Consider the following 18,353-nt stretch of genomic DNA (forward strand, 5'->3'; position numbering starts at 1 on the left):
CCCCAGGAAGCCAGAGAAGAGGGGTCTCACAGGTCTGAGAGTAGGCATGATGGAAGAAGTGAAGGTACTTCCAAATCTTGACATCAGCAATGACGGTGCGGGCATACTCCTTGCAACAGGCTGTTGTAATTCAACATGCTCTGCTCTGCTGACATCCAGAGAGCTGTGCCAGTCCACACCGGTGGGGAATGTGGCCTGAGGGTCTTGGTATAACAATATTGACTCTTATATGCTATGGATAGGTATCACAAAGAACATCCAATAATGGTGTTAACCTTCTTCTTACGTCTAGGAAGATGGGTTTTTTAGAAGCTCTCAATACTGTGTTGGCTTCAGAGTCAACTTAAGTTACTCTTAAACTTAAATTACACTTGAAAAATCCACTACAGAATTTAAAAACAGAAAAGTTTTGTAAGAACCCATCTGAAAACATGCCTCAACTGCATTAACAAGACTCCCACAAAGGACTCTGGTTTCTGCTCAGACCAGTGTCCGACTGGCAATTCTGCACAAGCAATGACGTCCTTCTTGTCCGATGATATAAATAGAGCATCTTCTCCACAGAATGAATGCTAAATATTTACCTTCCTAAAATAGTGACTGCGTAAAAGGAAAGGCCCAGGCTCGATACCAAAATGCTCGGCACGGTTCAGTGTAAGCAATTCACTGTGATCAGCTGAGAGGTGTAACAAATCCGTGGTGCTCTGCGGTGAGCCGCGTTTAACTTGCATGCAGGAATCCTGCTGGGGCATAATGTGCAAATCCTGATCTTCACATCTGCAATTAAGTGGAAGAGAAAATACAATAGTTACTACGGATTACAGTTCAGACTTTTATGGACAGTGACAGCTTTGGCCTGTCACTCAGCTGCTAGCAATAACTGCTCTGAGATAGTGACTAGAAAAATAATCGATAAATCTAAGGGCTGAATTTATTCATTCTTGCACTGGACTTACATATTTTTATTCTGTGATGATGAAGAGTAAAATGCAGCAAATTTAGCACTCGGTGAATATTCATGTTTATAACTCATTTAAAGGAGAAAGGAAAGGTGGGAGAGTCCTCACTCTTAAACTCCACACATGATTTGGTACATTTGCTGTATTTAAAGATGTGCCTTTCTGCACCTGCTCAGAGTTGCTCAGGCTGCCTCTGCCAGAGGTTACCTGCAATTTCAGAGAGGCAGAGTGGGGACAGAGCAACATGCATCCTCACCTCCTGCAGCCTCATGTTGTCTTGTACTCCCCTACTCTCCCAGCAATAGCACAGCTATCACCCTGTGTCTCGGACCCCTTTGCCTCTGCTCTGCTTTGCTGCAGTTCCTGAGCAGCTGCATTTTTAGGAGGCTTTGAAAATGACTGAACACGGGGTTTGGGGGGCAGGAAGACATTTTTTCTTTGGGGTCTACAGCCTTTTCATGCTGCTCTTGCATCAGCAGGAGGTCATAATTAAAATAAATCTATTATTTACTAGTTTGCAGGAACAGTGAGCTCTCACTGCTTACACCTGGTCCACAGGGTTCAGGACTGCATTGCATACTGGAAGAAGGAGTCAGACCTACAAGATTTTCAAGCAGGAGACATCGTCTCTCGGAGGAGGGGAGAGGAGAAGATTCAGAGGCTGAGCAAACTCCTACGAGTGGGCCGCAGAGAGTCTAGCTGAGGGTTAGGTGGTAAGAGCCCTTTTGCCACTGATTAATCATTTCAACAAAGCAGCATCCTATCATCAGCTACAAGTGGAATGAGAGCTTGGGAGCTGCGCCAAAGCATTCTGGATATGTTTCAATTTTAGTTTGCTTCTTTTTTTTCAGTAGAAGGATGCTTCTGAATTAATAACATAACAGGGTTTTTTTCTTCCTTTAACAGATGTCTAGAAAGGAAGAAGACATATAGGAGAGGAGGGAGTTCATGCGTATAAAAGGAAGAGACTGATTTTTTTTGATAATTTCTCAAACATCCATTTCTCTTTGTGAAATTGTTGTAAAATAATGCATATATTGATTAACACCAGCCCTGGCAAGGGCTTGGTTTGGGAGGATGACAAATAAACAAGACATTTGATTGCCAAATTATTTTCTGAAACAAAATGAATTGTCAGTTTCATTTGTCTTTGCGTGGTGATTTGATGGCACTGAGGTTTTTGTATTAACCAATGGCATGCTCATTTCTTCAAGTATCCACATTTTACTGCATCGTTCCTGTGATGCAATTGCTTTAGTGGCGCAGCTATAGATACAGACTCCCAAAGGGGAAGCCTGTATGAACATTTATCTCAGTGACCCATTTTCAGCAGCATGGGAGCTGCAGGGCTGATGTCTCAACAGTGCTCTTCCCCGGATCACTCATAGTCTCTGAAAATTTCCCTTGTAAAATCCCCAAGAAGCCAAAAAGGAACCACGGTTCGCAAAGCTTACTGCTCATGTAACCAGCAGAAACATTTTGCTAAAACCCAGTTTGCTCTAAGGACTTTTCTACAGAGAAGCAGCATCTTTCTCCCAGAAGGAATTTTCCCTTGCAAGGCTTTTACCTAAACACTCACTTCCCACAGGCATTTTATCTTAGAATAGAGGCACATCAGAAACACTGTTATATCATTCGTGAGATTTAAGAGTGCTTTTATTTAATTTATTTCACGCACCAGACAATTACTGCACGTAGGATAATCTACCAAATTATACAATGGACTACATATATGGGATATACGTAAGATATTTTTTTCTCCTCTTTATCTGGTTTTTTTTGGAAGCCAAATTATTTGTAAGAATAAGCTATCTTAAGCTTACAGACAACAACATCAGCCGGTGACACAGGGCTTGGTGTTCAGGGTAATTTTGTGGTGGCTGTTCCTTTGTCAATGGCTGTAAGCCTGGGTTTCTCTTCCAAACCGAGTCATGCCCCAAGGCACAAAGCCTGCCCTGGCCCTCCTCTTCCTGCTCAGGAGGTCGCTGGGTTTCAGCTCATTGTCCTCAGAAGGAGAAGGTGGGAGATCAGAGACCATCTCCTGTGCTGGAAGCCCCTGGCACTCTGCTTCTGTGTTCCCAGAGGGGAAAGAGATGTAGAGTTGTAGCTGACACCCATCAAACACTCTTCCATCTCTTGTCCTTGAGCAGCAAGAAACAAGCTTTTCAGCAAGGCTCCATGGGTCCCTCCATGGTATAGCAGCACTCTGGAAAACAAGCCTTCTTGCTTGCAAACAACTTATGGACAAGATCTTCTCTTCACCGGATCTCAGAACAAAGATCAGGCCCAATTTATAATAATTGTAAAGGATTAGATAATGTTGTAAGCATAGGATGTGCATTGAACGTGTCGTATTTATCCAAGTGCCTTTACTGCAAAGAAATATAAGAACCAACCTCAGAGGTATCCTATCTACTTCTACTTGCAAAAGTAGCAGTTATGTGACTGTTGCAGGGTAAAATGTTGGGGCTGGGAAGAGCTGTGATTACACAGTACACTCCTGCTCTTCTTTATTCCTTGCTTGTGTGCTTACAGATACTTCAAGGTCACCACATCTACTGATAACTCAATCCTAATTAATTTCACTATTGAGGTAGCAATCTCAGAAGTTTGCCGAGTAAAGAATACCCAAGATCAATGGTTTTGTGACACACAGTTGTCTACAAAAGAGTCAACTGAAAATGCATTCAACAAAATGGAGCTGGTGCATAACTGAAGTTTGAACTGGAGTCTTTAAAAAGCCAGAAGATGAACTGCTTAAACCTGTGCTGACCTTGTTTCTCAACCCATGGCCTCTCCAGTGACTTTCCTGTCCTTTCACCTCTTCTTATGAGAGGAGTCAGCAAAATAGGAAACACTTTCAGCTCCAGACAGTAGCCTGACCAGTAGCAGAATGAAATGATTGTGGCTTTTTGTTACGTTATCATCATTTGCAGGAAGTCCAAACTGGGGATAGAGGCATATCACGAATTAGTCTGGCATCATATAGATTCAGATTCCGTGAGCCTTAACTATACAAACAGGGTCTGAGCAACGGAGAAATACAAGTTCTAAATTCACAGTTTTATATTCTTCATTTCTTGTGCTAGCAGAATTTTTTCAAAAACCCTTTCAGCAGCCCTAGAAGCAAGTGGCTATGATACAGCCCAGTGATGTTCCATCATTAATTCCCAGCCCAGGGGGATATTGCCTTACCTACTAAATATTGCACATCACATGCATCAGATGAGATATTAGGTTCATAGTATTAGAGATAAGCAGGACAAATTTTATGAAAATATATCCAGACATACATCTAAATGAATATTATGCCTGAACAGGATTCAGCTTAGTCCTTGAGGTCATATTCCAGAGGCATCCTACCAAGGAGGTTTACCTGTAGAAAACCTATGGAAATAGCAAATAGAGAAGAGAAGCCCTTTCCACGGAAGTTCAATGCGATGTCAAGGGGCTTAGCAGCCACTGAGTCTTTGCAATACTACCTGAGGAGAGTGCACTTTGGCACTGTCCATGCAAACCCTCACAACAACAACAACTGCGTTTGAAGCATTGCAGATACTTGACCACGCTATGTGACAGAGGTGACATATCAGAAATATTCAACTCAGCTCTATATCGCTTTTGAAGAGCAAAGAGTTATGCTGAATGGCTTATAAAGTAGCTAATGGCAAGGACTAGTCACAAAAATAACTTTTGTATTATTACTGAAGAAGAAAATGAAATAGAAGTACCTCGTAAGACTGAGAATTTAGGGAGGATTTGGAAGCACAAGTATGGTAGGAAGATTTTGACTGCACTGTAGGTTTGGGGTTTTGGCTTCATCCATTCCGAAGGATGTTGAAAAAGAGCAATGAGCTGAAGCACAAGAGACTTGAATTATTTTGCTGGGCCTTGCTGGCTTTTTTGGGTGATCTTTGGTATTTCTCCACTGACTGCAGAAGGAACGTAAATATCTACTTTTATGCTAGACTGCTACCTGTCAGCTGGCTAAAATCACATGAGCTGAACCCCTTCCTAGCTCACTAGTGTAATTAATGAGAAAAAGGAATTTTCAGAGGTGAGACAGACATAGGAGTGGATTTTAGTGACGCACTAAGTGAGAAGAAGCCTTTGAATTATTGCAGTGTGACATGTCCCTTTCAGCACAATTCATTCGATCCAGAGAGGGTCAAAATTCAAGATAAGCATCAAAGTCCTTGCAGCTCCGCATTAGAGGAGCAGCACCAAGCTTTGGCAATGATCTTGCCAAGATCCTTGCATTTTCAGAGCGCGGAGGGCCAGATTTTGGTCTTTGCATTGAGGCTCTGCCATGAGCAAACCACAGGTTTGTGATTTTTCACTAAGAGGATGCAGAATCAGACCCTCGTTTTGCTGTGTCACCTGCTAGGTATAGATACGTGGTGGGAAAGACTGTTTTTTTTGCAGTGAAAAAGGAAGCAGTGCAACAGGGAATATGCAGGCAGATCAGCGCTAGGAGTGACTTGTTCAGGATTCATTTTCTACCCCCTTTTGCCAGCACCTTCTCCTGCTTCCAGTCTGGCTGGCAATGCCGAGTTCTTTTTTATTCCCTGCTTGCTGCACGTTTGCAGCTGATGATAATCTTTGGCCTGAGTATTTTCCCAGGCCAGCCAGGCCAGGACATGTCAAAGGACAGAAGATTTATAAACCTGCATTAAGCAGCCACCTTAATCAGCAGACTTTCTTCTCTGTCTGCGAGCCCCACGGAGTGGCCAAGGTGTCCTGGAGCAAGAGCTGCGCCGGAGAGCCCAGTGCTGCTGGCTGAAACCGTGGAGAGATTAACGGGACTGCTCAAAATCGCATGCCCTCTCCTTGGGGCCAAGGGAAGAATGAAATTGTGAAAGGGAAGGCAGGATGAAGAAGAGGTGTTGTCATCTCTGAACCAACCTGCAGTTTCTCTAGAGCTGCAGGAATTTCGGAGGCGAGGAAATCATGGGCATTTCTGGATCCTCTAATGAAAATGTCAGTCATCCAGAGGAAGATACCCAAGAAACCTGGCAATATCCCCGTTGAGATATACTATATGACTACAGTGTATGTGCTGCAGTTATTTTTAATCTGTCTCCCATCTGAAATACTTTATTGCATTTTTAGAGGCTCTTTTAAAAGCAGAGAAGGTAGTGCTGCTAGAGAGTGCTTTTATATTTTAGGTTGTCTTATGCTAAACAGTAATATATGTTTAAGTTGTTATTTTGCCTTGCGTTTTTACTGGGATGATGACAATTTCTGTGTTCTGCTAAATTGCAAACCAGCCTCCCATAATGCCGGAATGCTTGTATTAAGAGGCTTAGCTAAACAACGCATTACAGTAGATTTGCAAAGTATATTTTAAATGTTCTCATGGAGGGTTATTTCTTTTGTGCTAGACAGAGGTGCTTAGTTTGTCCTTGTACATTTTTCCTCCACTTTCCAAAGCTGCCAGGTGGCTATGGCAATATTCATGTAGGAAACTTTGCTATTCTTTTATATTTGCTTTAAAATAAGCAGACAAAAACTCGCTTGGCCTATAGAGTCATCTGAGTTAAAAAACAAAAAGTGGGATATAAATAAGACTATGTGAGTTATATGCTATTTGCTCCATTTTCCTTCCTTTAGCACCATAAAAATTAATAAATTATTTTTAAAATCATGGCTGGGTTATGACTTTTATGTCTTTATCAATTAAGTAATTAACTTCTGCTGGACTGGTCTCTCAGACCTTGCTTCTTGCTCAGAGCATCAATAGTTGATACTGCTTCTGTACATCTGCACTTGCATGCGTAAATCAGACAATTATTAATTCAAATGGCCAAGTGGCATTCTTGAGTGCACAAGTAACCTTATTCTTACCAGCAATTGCAAACAGAAAATATCGGGTGTTAAAATACAGACACAGAAATTAATTTGGTCTTCAGGCTTCTGCTTTTTCTACAGTCAGTTGCATAAAGAGCTTGAGAGAAAGATTTACAGGCTTAAATCAGTACATCTATTAGAAATATTTTTCACCAGAACGTGAGCTGGACAAGCATATTAACTTCAAAATGAGCAGACATCTAATTAAAATATGACCAAATAAACCACAGAATTTCAAACACATTGCTGCTGCTGCTGTTTCTGAAGCACAAGACCCAGTAGCAGACTGCTGCTTCACAAGTTTGTTTATTTTTGGGCAGGGATATTTAGGCAAGAAAGCCATCCCTTCATCAGTGCGTGGGGTAGGATGCAAAGTGCCCAGGTTGGGAAAAAAATGTATGCTCAGTACAGCAGGAATTTTTCACACTCTTCTTTTTCTTCCATATCCAAATGAAAGATGGATGGAAACAGGCAAGATATTTTTCATGCGATCATGGGATATTTGGGATCCTAGGTCCATCCCTCAGTAAATGCCTTTTCATTATCTTCAGTAGATGCTAGATCACATGCGTAATATCTCCAAGGCAAAATAAAGAAAAAGGAGTTTTCAAATTAGGGTTTTTTTGCTTTAAGAAAAATGGGAGGATAGGAGGACCAGGCTGCGAGTATCGTTCAAAGAGCATTAAGGAGTTCTGGAGCATGTTGACCTCGTACCAAATCCATGTACAGAGCTCCTCTGGACATCAGTGGGAGGCCAGTCTGAAGATCAAGGCCACAGGAGGAGTATCCATCCTGGAGTAAGCCCCAGAAAAGCATTAAATGTATTATTTTTTTTCCTTGAAGACTGTTAGGAAACTTTTCTAAGAGCAGCCTGGGTTTTGAACCCGGGGCTTATAAAAAGAAATATAACACTTTGAAATAAAATATTTTCCTTGTTTGGTTTAAACCTGTTTAGGTTTACTGAGTTATGTTCCTATACACCAACTGAGCCTCTGTCCTGAAACAGGGGTAGCCTGGATTTAGGGTGTATTTGTGTTTTTTTAGTCAATAAGCAGTCAGGGGAGAGAGGCATAGTCTCATATATGGGTGCACACAAACAGTACTGAAACAGCAGTTCATGGGCTTTATTTTTTTCTCTTGTACCGAATTGGTTGCAAAAAAATCAAAAACTTCTTTAATCACCAGATACTCCTAGAAAGATACAACACAGAGGAACGAGGACATGCAAAGAAGCAGGAATGCCTCAGAATAACTGCATTTGAAGAATCTCGGTATTTTTACTGTTGTATGAATTCAGATTTGGAAGAACCTAGAAGCAAAATTGCATATTTAGAGGTTCATAGATAATGTAGTTTCTGGCAGAACTTTGCTATTCGAGGAGATGAACAATTATCCCCAGACTTTTGATAACCAAGTTCAAATCAATCTTTAACATATAAAGGAGGTGTTTAAATTACACTGGTAAGTCCAAGTAAAGCCCCGGATCCATCTATCAAGGGCTTTGGAAATTCAGTTCCCAGATCTCAGTTTTGCAACTTGGATCCATCTTCTACAGCAGAAATTACAGACATGATTATTGCTGTAATGCAATGTAATATAGCGCTCTAATACAGTCCGTATCCAGGTTTTCTATTAGATGTGAGTGAATAAGCAATGATAAATATGCAGTTGCATGATTATTAATAACACCGAATATGAAGACACGCTATCAAGATTTTAATGCAACGCCGTGAGACAATGGATGTGATTCTCATAGGAATAATTGTAATGAGGGAAACAAATGGTTTAAAAACTGTGCAGCACTGATTTATTATGGCTATTTTATTCCTTTTACTAGACTCTGCTCCTGTTTTTGCAATTTCTTGTGGTTTTGTATATACAAAACGAAGTACTTTGTTAACTGCTGCACTGCCCAACTAATTACGCTTATTTTTGGCACTATATTGCACTTTAATTAAGAACTGTTTGCATTTTCAGAGCATGCAGATGCCAAAAGTTTGCCTTTTTAATTAAAAGTAAAAAGCAAACTAAGCTGTTCTGTGAGGAATGTGAATGAAACTCTAATGAACAGCGAAGGACAGAGAAGAGCCTGGTGAACTTCAATGCCAATGGTGCAAAATGCAACTAATTATACAACAATTGATTGTTTGCCATGTACAAGTAGCTACAACCTTATTTGCCAAATAGACTGACAAGATAGACTAATCTCTCCTCTCATTCATCATAATCGCTGAAATTCTGTATCTCAGTGAGACACAAAGAAAGGCTACACCTTTGTGATGTAAATCAGAATGGAAAATTTACATGGTCTCTTTTCATAACTGAAAAATTAAATTGCACAGGATATTCACTAGGAGCAAACACTCGTTCCAAGTCGTTTGGATGTCCCCAAAACTTGTTCAAGATGCTGCCATGAGGTCACACTTGGCGCTCGTTGCACTTAATGAAAAGTTTTGTGCTGGTGTAGTGGCCATTGCAGGACGTTTTTGGAGCTAACCTGTGTCATATGGTGACTATAACACTTCTCCCAAAAATAATTGGTACTTTTTTAACAGAAAATCTTGCAGGGACATGAAATAAATGAATCCAACAATACATATCACTGACTTACCCTAACTTAGGTTTATCCAGTGTGCTGAATGGCCCCGGAAAAAAGGCTATGGGATGCAGTAAACACCTTTTTGAGAAAAATAATCATGGCCAGCACATAGCAGCCATTGTCTGTTATTACTCTATGCCTTCCGTTCGGGAAACGAGATTGAATTATGTCAGCAAACTCATGGGATAGCTCTGCTTACATGCCTCAGCGTTCCTCGGTGAATTTATTCACCGTTCCTCAGTAACGCTTCAGTGTAAGTTATTGTCAGTCATCTGTTTTGGCTGCAGCTAGCAACGCCATCGAAAAACAGCCAGTGATGGAATGCCGTCAAGTCTACTAAACAGAGCAAGGAAAAACAGGGCTTTTTTGAGGAAGGGTTGATTTGCTATGTGAATATTAAATACTTGTCTAAGTTTTCACTTGCATGTCCAGAGGTATCTATCCAGTTAAATGGCTCTGAGGAGTGTATGTAGACTATTGGTACCTTACAGAAACATTTCCCCAAATATCAGAATGGGAGAATGGGGAAAAAAGTGTAAAAATCCATTATTGTTCCATGCCAGTTTGGGAATTCCTCTTGACTTTAAGAAACATCCAAGGACTTTCATCTTTAAGTATCCCAGGAACAACTTAAGCACAGTAGCTGGACTAAATGTCTTAAAATACAAGCCCTGAGGGCACCTCAAAAACAGCCACCAGTGGCATGAGTTGACATCAATTCATCATGGCCACGGGAAGAGCTGAGCCTCATCCTTCTCAGTTCACGCATATCTGCACAAGCTGTGGTGTCTCTGTAATCCAGTACTGACTGCCCTGGGATGATCATGGACCTGGTGAAACTAAATATTCCCAAGTGGAGATACATGAACTTTAGCTTGATTGCAAACAAGAGGGAGAAGAGCATTCCCCTGCACAAAAATTATTTTCCATCACTGATGCTGTAGAGACAGGACATGCATAGCATGCATGTAGACCTACACCCAGCACGGGTGAGCCAGGACTGTGCCGGCTCTCTGCCCTACCCAGCAGTGGCTGGCTGAGAAGGCAGAAGGCGATGTCTTTTATTCACAACCACTGCTGCTGTGGAGACCTTGGCTGCTTCCACTTATACCTGAAGTCAGCTTTCCGTGGACTGAATTCCTGATACTTACCTCTTTCTTCCTCTGCTTCCAGCATTAGCAATGCACTATATTGTGGAAAGTCTCACCGTCAGCTCTTTGGTCCACCTCCAAGTAGTCACAATTTCAGACTCCAGAGGTTGAAGACAATAGGTAGAAAATAACCTGCCAGCCTTGAGGAAGGGAACATAAGATTTGCATTAAAAACACACTAAGTTTAGGAAGACAATATCTTTTTTTCTTGGCTCAGGCCAGCTGTGGTTGAGCCACTGTGGAACAGATGCCCGCGATATCCCAGGACTAATTCATAAATCACAGCAAGGACCAGTTCTAGGTGCAGATGGAAAATTGAGAAGGCTGTGGCAGAAAAGATAATGCATGGATACGTATTGGGTTTGCGTGGCAAGGTTTTGGTAGCAGGGGGGCTACAGGGGTGGTTTCTGTAAGAAGCTGCTAGAAGCTTCCCCTATGTCTGACAGAGCCAATGCCAGCCGGCTCCAAGATCAACCTGCTGATGGCCAAGGCCGAGTCCATCAGCGACGGTGGTAGCACCTCTGGGATAACATATTTAAGAAGGGGGAAAAAAACCCAAACTGTGCAATTGCAGCCAGAGAGAGGAGTGAGGATGTGTGAGAGAAACAACTCTGCAGACACCCAGGTCAGTGAAGAAGGAGGAGGAGGAGGTGCTCCAGGCACCAGAGCAGAGATTCCCCTGCAGCCCGTGGTGAAGACCATGGTGAAGCAGGCTGTCCCCCTGCAGCCCGTGGAGGTCCATGGTGGAGCAGATATCTACATGCAGCCCATGGAGGACCCCACGCCAGAGCAGGTGGATGCCCGAAGGAGGCTGTGACCCTGTGGGAAGCCCATGCTGGAGCAGGCTCCTGGCAGGACCGGTGGACCCATGGAGAGAGGAGCCCACGCTGGAGCAGGTTTGCTGGCAGGACTTGTGACCCCATGGGGGACCCACGCTGGAGCAGTCTGTTCCTGAAGGACTGCACCCCGTGGAAGGGACCCATGCTGGAGAAGTTCATGGAGGACTGTCTCCCATGGGAGGGACCCCACGCTGGAGCAGGGCAATAGTGTGAGGAGTCCTCCCCCTGAGGAGGAAGGAGCGGCAGAGACAACGTGTGATGACCTGACCACAACCCCCACTCCCCGTCCCCCTGCGACACTGGGCGGGAGGAGGTAGAGAAAATCGGGAGTGAAGTAAAACCCGGGAAGAAGGGAGGGGTAGGGGGAAGGTGTTTTAAGATTTGGTTTTATATCTCATGATCCTGCTCTGATTTGATTGGTAATAAATTAAATTAATTTTTCCCCAAGTTGAGTCTGTTTTGCCCGTGAGGGTAATTGGTGAGTGATCTCTCCCTGTCCTTATCTCGACCCACGAGCCTTTTGTCACATTTTCTCTCCTCTCTCCAGCTGAGGAGGGGAGCGATAGAGCGGCTTTGGTGGGCACCTGGCATCCAGCCAGGGTCAACCCACCACAGGATATAACTAAAGCAAGTTACATGAAATGGGATAAATGAATATGTCCTGGGGGAAAGATACATGTTCATAGCACAAAACATGAAAATAGCAATGCCAGATTTATTGCCCTCTTTCAGAGTCAGAAACCAATAGGTTGAAATGAGATATATTGGGTAATAAATCCTTACTAAGTGTGAAGGGCTGAAATTATACATAATACAGTACCACATGGCTTTTTGGATATGGTCCACTAAACTCCTTTCCTCTCTAGTAACTAATTTTTCCCTTTATGTTTCTGTGTGGACTGTCCACAATATAACAGGTTTTCCTGGTACAGCTTTTGGAAAAACATACTGCAGGTCAGAGCACCATGTCGAAACACCATCACTTTGACTCTGTACTGTCACAGTTACAGCAACATACTTACACTAGGAATAGGAATAGCAGAAACTTCAGCCTCTAACATCTTAGCATCCTCAGTCTTAGAAAACAGAGTCAGAAGGGGCATGAGCAGATCATCCTGCCCTTAATTACATACATTCACTCTCTCCACCCCCCACAAACCCTGTTTCCACCTGTGCGTTACTTTCATCTTAATTTATTATCTTTTAAAACCCATTTCCTACTTTCGTTTCCACGTTGCATCCATCGATAAGTCCTCAGTCCTCCTCTGAGGTAGCTGACATCTGTCACGATGTACCTTTCTGTAATGTCTCTACTGTTTGTATTTAGCAACCAAAGCCGAATGCAAATATCAAAGCATTTGCAAATATTTGCTGGGTTTGAGTCCATAAACACTCAGACCAGGCACCATTTGGACTACTGGGAAGTTCTGAATATTATGGATATTGGCAGAAAGGAAAAATATTTCCACACAGTGGAGATGAAAGATCCCTGTGGGTGAAGGAGACATTCTGACAACCACAGAAACTTTATCATGCATCCATAGTGACCTGCGTTCATACACCGGGTACCTCCACACCTGTGATTGCAAAAGCTCCTTCCGGGTTAAGGAATTGTTTAAGCAAACATAGAAATGTTATCAAACAATTGAAGTGGCCAATGGCATAGCACCTGTATTGATTTAAAGATTATGAATATAGGAAATAGCCACATCCAGTAATCGTCTGCAGGAGGCAAACTGGCAGAATTTTACTTTCACATATGAATCTGTTAATTCTGAATGATCGAAAGTAATTTGTGAAACACAAATAAATTCTGGAAAGAAGAGTAGTCTTAATTCATTGCAAAAATGTCTCGTCTCTTGGGCCTTGGGGGGATTTGACTGAATCAGGGCTGCAGTTCAATGCCCTTTCTCTAACCACAGTCAGCACCAGTGATTGAAGAGGAAGATACAAGTGTGAAAACCAGCAGTGCAAAGTCACAAGCCGGTGGGGACACTCCTGTGTCACACCCAGCAGCCAGAAGCTGCCTTCTGTCAAAGCACGAAGCTGTGACGTACGTGGAGAAGTGTGTGTACGCTTTCCGAACGCAATAGGTTTTGGTCCTTCAGTGGCCTTTCTGGAGGGGCGGTGGTGGGAGACAGCTTGTGCTGGAGAGCTTGTTTTCCCAGTCCTGGTAGTCCAGCAAGCTGTAGGAATTAATTTTATTTTAGGAAAGGTGAACTATCCATCAGTAAAATGGCGATTCCTCACAATTCCTGTTAAATGTCATTCTTGATATTTACCCTCTCCCCCCAAAAAAAATATTGCATGACAGCAATTGCTCAGGATAAAGGATCACAAAGGATAAAGATTTGGGTCCTTCTGTGTTGTTGGTTTTCTTGGAAAATCGTTAATTTGGCAATATGTCAAAAAGAGGATAGTGGCATTTCTCTGCAGTGCAGCTCATGAGGATCATTACAATCAAGTGCCCTGGAGATGGGGAAGGCTTTTGTAGTAAAACCTCCCTTTCTCTTCCAGACACTGGAGAACAAAAGAGAAGAGTACTTAGAGCGGGGCAGCTCAGCCTTGCTAACTGGAAAAGCCAGAAGACACCAGCTCTGTCTGTCAGTTTTAAGACCTTTTCCATATGATTCCTGTAGCCCGCAGTGATAACAGGAACCAGCAGCGCTTGCATCTATTTTGGGCAGTGAATTCTTGTGCAAGAGGAGGCATATATCATATCTACTTATTTTTCCAGCATTTTTAGATGGTTCAGCAGATTTACAGATTTATCATCTTCATAACACTCTTATACTACTTCCCAAAGCTACAGAAACCAATAGCAACATTTGATGGCCGTGAAATCATATTTATGGGATCCATTAAAAACTCTGTATTGGTAGTTAAATCTGGAACCTGGCATAAGCGATGAGAGTATATTGGAGAAGCCCCTGTGGAGCAGCATATGTGGGCTCATGTTCATAGCATCAGGAGGCATCTGTCACAAATTTCAGCCCTCCCAAGCAGATCTAATCTGGCATTAGTGTTCAGGAAGCAAGGCACATCCAAGAAAGCGTGTGCGAAGATGGGCTTTTAAATAAGTGTTCATGTTCCCACTGCATCAGAAGGCTTTGACTTACATATTTTGTGGAGAAGGTACAGCAGGAGAGAACAGTCTTTCCAAGCTAGAAGAAAATAGCCAGACTGACTGACAGGCAGACAAGGGAGGCTGTCACACAGTGCCCAGCAAAGCAAAGGCTCTCAGGCAGGGTTTGGGGATGACGTGCCCTGTGACCATGGCCCATGGACCCGCACTGCCATGGGCAGGACACTTGCTGTTCGTGTGCGACTCCCCAGGGTGTGCAAAGCGCTTACAGGCTCCTACAGATCCCACCAACTGCTGTTCAAGCTGAGCTGTGCTTCTAAGGGGGATTTCACTGCAAAACTGCCTCCCAGCGTCAGTCTAAGTGGCATCCACATGGCAAATAACATGTAGGAGGGTAACGAATGTACGCTAATCAGCCTTGCACACCGAATTTTTTGAGGGTGGGTTTGTTTCCAAGCAGTGGGGACTCGGCACATCTGATGTCTGAGCAGAGGCTAAGGACTGTGCTCACGAGGCAGCAGGGACACAGTCAAGTGTCCGCCTTGTTCATGGCAAAGGAGAGTCACGGGAGACAAAAGTGGCACGAAAGGGTGACAGGGATGGCTGTACCACTGCCCTGTGCCCCTGACTTACAATGGCACATTTCACCTGCTGCAGACCCACAACACCACCTTGTCATTTGTCTGACCACGGAGGACTTTCTGTAGAAGATGGGTTTTGTTGAATCAGATCAAGACGAAAGTGCTGCAAGTATTGATCTGCAGTGGGCTGCAGCAATCATCTTTAAATATGACAAAAGCACATTTTTTCCCTTCTAAAGCTTCTGTTTTAGCAATGCTTTAGCTAGTCGGAAAACTGCTGACACTAAGATAAGGGTTCACTACCTTATTTGCTGCTTCCTGGGAGTCAGAAGCCCCCATCAAAGGAATTTAATCTTACTAATCACAGACGTGCCCTCCACAACGACCTTTCATTGCCTTGTAGAGGTGATTCTTGGACCACTGCATTCAGAATATCTTGGCAAGCTGAAGGATGAACCAGTCCTTCAAAATCTTCGGGCCCAAGCTCTTAACTGGGAATGATGCAGGGATGCCTTTTCATCAGAGAGCTCCTTGTTGTAACGAAAGTGCCAAGTAAGGAGATCTTCCAACACCTCCCGCAGAGGCTTACAGCATGTCCTCTCGTGATGGGCTCCCATCCTCCCTGATGGCACAACGCAAATGGCATTATGACCTGATTCCTTTCAGCATTTTGCTGAGGAGACGCAGCAGGGAGAAGTTTCTGTTTTATTTTAATTACTGCTCTTATGCCCTCTCTCCCTAGCTGGGAAGTTGCTGGCTTTCTAAACTATCCAACCCTAGGCAGCAATTTCCTGAGCAATTAGCTCTGGTAGCAAACATCTTACTTGTTTTCCTGGGGTCAAGTCAGAATAGGCATTTAAAGCACTTGCCAAGCAATTTTAGTGACACCAAATACAAAATCGGTCCCCAGTCTGCAGACACCAGGCTAAAGATTGCTCGTGGCCACCGTGCATCTTCACCTTTGGCCACAGGACACCAATGCTGCTACTACACAGGCTGCCTGAGGCTTGGTGGACCTAATCTCACACCACTGTTGCTCTTGGAGGCATCAGCAGCATAAAAGCAGAAAGCATTTAATCTTGGAGCATGCCAAAACGCGCCCTTCCCAAACTGCACCCTGGGGGAGAGCCACTCATCTGCAGCCCCGGGGCCCCGGTCAGAGCCACCAGGGATGGGTTTGTGGACTGTTTTGTTCATACGAGGAACACGTGAAATGCTGAAAATCAATTAATAGGATCAATCAATCCCCTTGAGCAGCTCCTTCACTCATCCTTGACTAGGTACTTCATTAATTAGAGAGGGGTGAGTTAATGGCACCCACCTCCTCTTCTTTCTGAATCCATTTCTTACCAAAGACCTGTTTGAAGTGAGTATTTTCTTTATGTAGTTGTATAAACCTACAGGACAAATCCTTCTAGCATATTCAAAGGCATTAGCAAGGGACTTAACACCAATATGTTTGCTTTCCCCTTATCTGTGTGTTTCTGATTCCTTTACATTGCTAATATGCTTTTAATTTATTTTCCTTGCTTTGTTTGACTGCGGCTCATCCTTTTGTTCTCTGACAATAATGCCAGTTCAAAATCCAAATGCCTGCCCTGGCCGCAGCGAGGTATTGACATTTTCCTTACCTCTTCAATTATTAACCACGTTGCCACTGCACTGAATCAAAGTCTCAGACCTTTCATGCGATGCCCTGACAAGAGCCATCTGCTTAATTCTAGCCTGAAAAGCAGCTCGAGTTGAGGTTGGCGGTACCACCCATCCATGCATGAAAGCTGAAGCGTCTACAGGCTGGAAAAAGCTTTATTACTGTATATCAGCCTCCAAGCTCAATTTCAGCACCAAAGCTCACACATTTTATGATACCGCATATTGTCTCTACTAAAATCTCATTATATCTTTGTAGTTACCTCATCCCACTGCGGAATAATGTGTGGTGTTAATGACGCAGCAATGGTAATAAAGTGTCCCTATGATGATTTAAAGCAAAAACAGTTCTCCCCCTGAAAAAGCCTTATAAGTAGCACTTACTTTTATGATGGACTGCTCATTCACTTATTAAACATTTATTGTTTCCTCAATAAAAGTAATCTTAGATGTATTCAATTATTAATATAAATAAGGCACAAAATGTGAAACAGCAGCAATCTCATTTTCTTTTTTGCATTAATCTTCTTTCTTATTCAACCATCACAAGAGGAGAGGGGAAAAAAAAAACATTCAGACTTACTGAAAAACACAGTTGGCACGAGAAAAGCAAAATTCTTATCTATATCTGTGTCAGGAAAAAAAAAAAGATTAAAACTCCTTGGAAACCCATAATGTTTCCAAATATGTGGTGGAGTATTGTCAGTTTTGTGCCCCTAGCCTGAAAATAACTAATGAAAACTGAGACTGCCACAACTGTTCAGCGAAGACTGCACTGGGGGAACGCAAAATAGGACTGATATAGCTCTGTATTGCATCTGTATAAATACAAACACACACACGTCTATGTATTTTTAATATATATACACACCCCCCCTCATACACACATGCCCATATTTGGATGTTGACACAGCATTAGCTTTAGGTTATTATTTCTTACACAGAGCGCAGATCTTTAAAAACTAGGTCTTCTATAAATCCCTTTGGATCAACATTTATGGGATCACAGCAAGAGTTTTGGGGTTCGTACCTATCAAGTAGCCACAGATTAGCACATCTCCAGGCACCAGCTGAGGGCAGCATCTGTGGTGATCATGGGCACTTCGGGTTGGTTTGGCCCACGGTGATTAGCAAGGAGTTAAGTTCCCATTGCCAGTTGACTGGTGTATTTGAAATAGGTTTACAGACAGTTGCTCCTGTGAAAGTCTATTTTTTGTTATAAGTGTTTTCACTCCATGTTATCAGTGACACCCTTGACAGCGATACCTATGTGCTCCCAGTGCAACATCAGCTGAACGCAAGTTACAAGCTCCGAGTCTCACAGTGGGCAAACTTTCAAGTTTTATTTGAATCTTTTCAGGCTCTTTGCCTAGATTTAGCTGTGATTTGGTAGTTTGGAGTGATCTTTTACTCCAAAAATGGCTAGGATAAAATTGGTTTACATTTAAGTAGAAGTTATTTGTTCATGATTTGCCCTCTCCATTCTTCCTCCCATTTTGCAGATGTATCTTATAGAGGAAGATGCTTGGAGGATAGGAAGAGAAGAATGTCTTCCGGCTCTAATATTTCTGAAGTATTCAAACTGAGAAGAAACCGTGCAATACGAGAAGTGAAGAGTGAGAGGTCATGGACTGTTTGT

This window comes from Aptenodytes patagonicus, chromosome 7, assembly GCF_965638725.1.
Source record: "Aptenodytes patagonicus chromosome 7, bAptPat1.pri.cur, whole genome shotgun sequence".
NCBI classification, from domain to species: domain Eukaryota; kingdom Metazoa; phylum Chordata; class Aves; order Sphenisciformes; family Spheniscidae; genus Aptenodytes; species Aptenodytes patagonicus.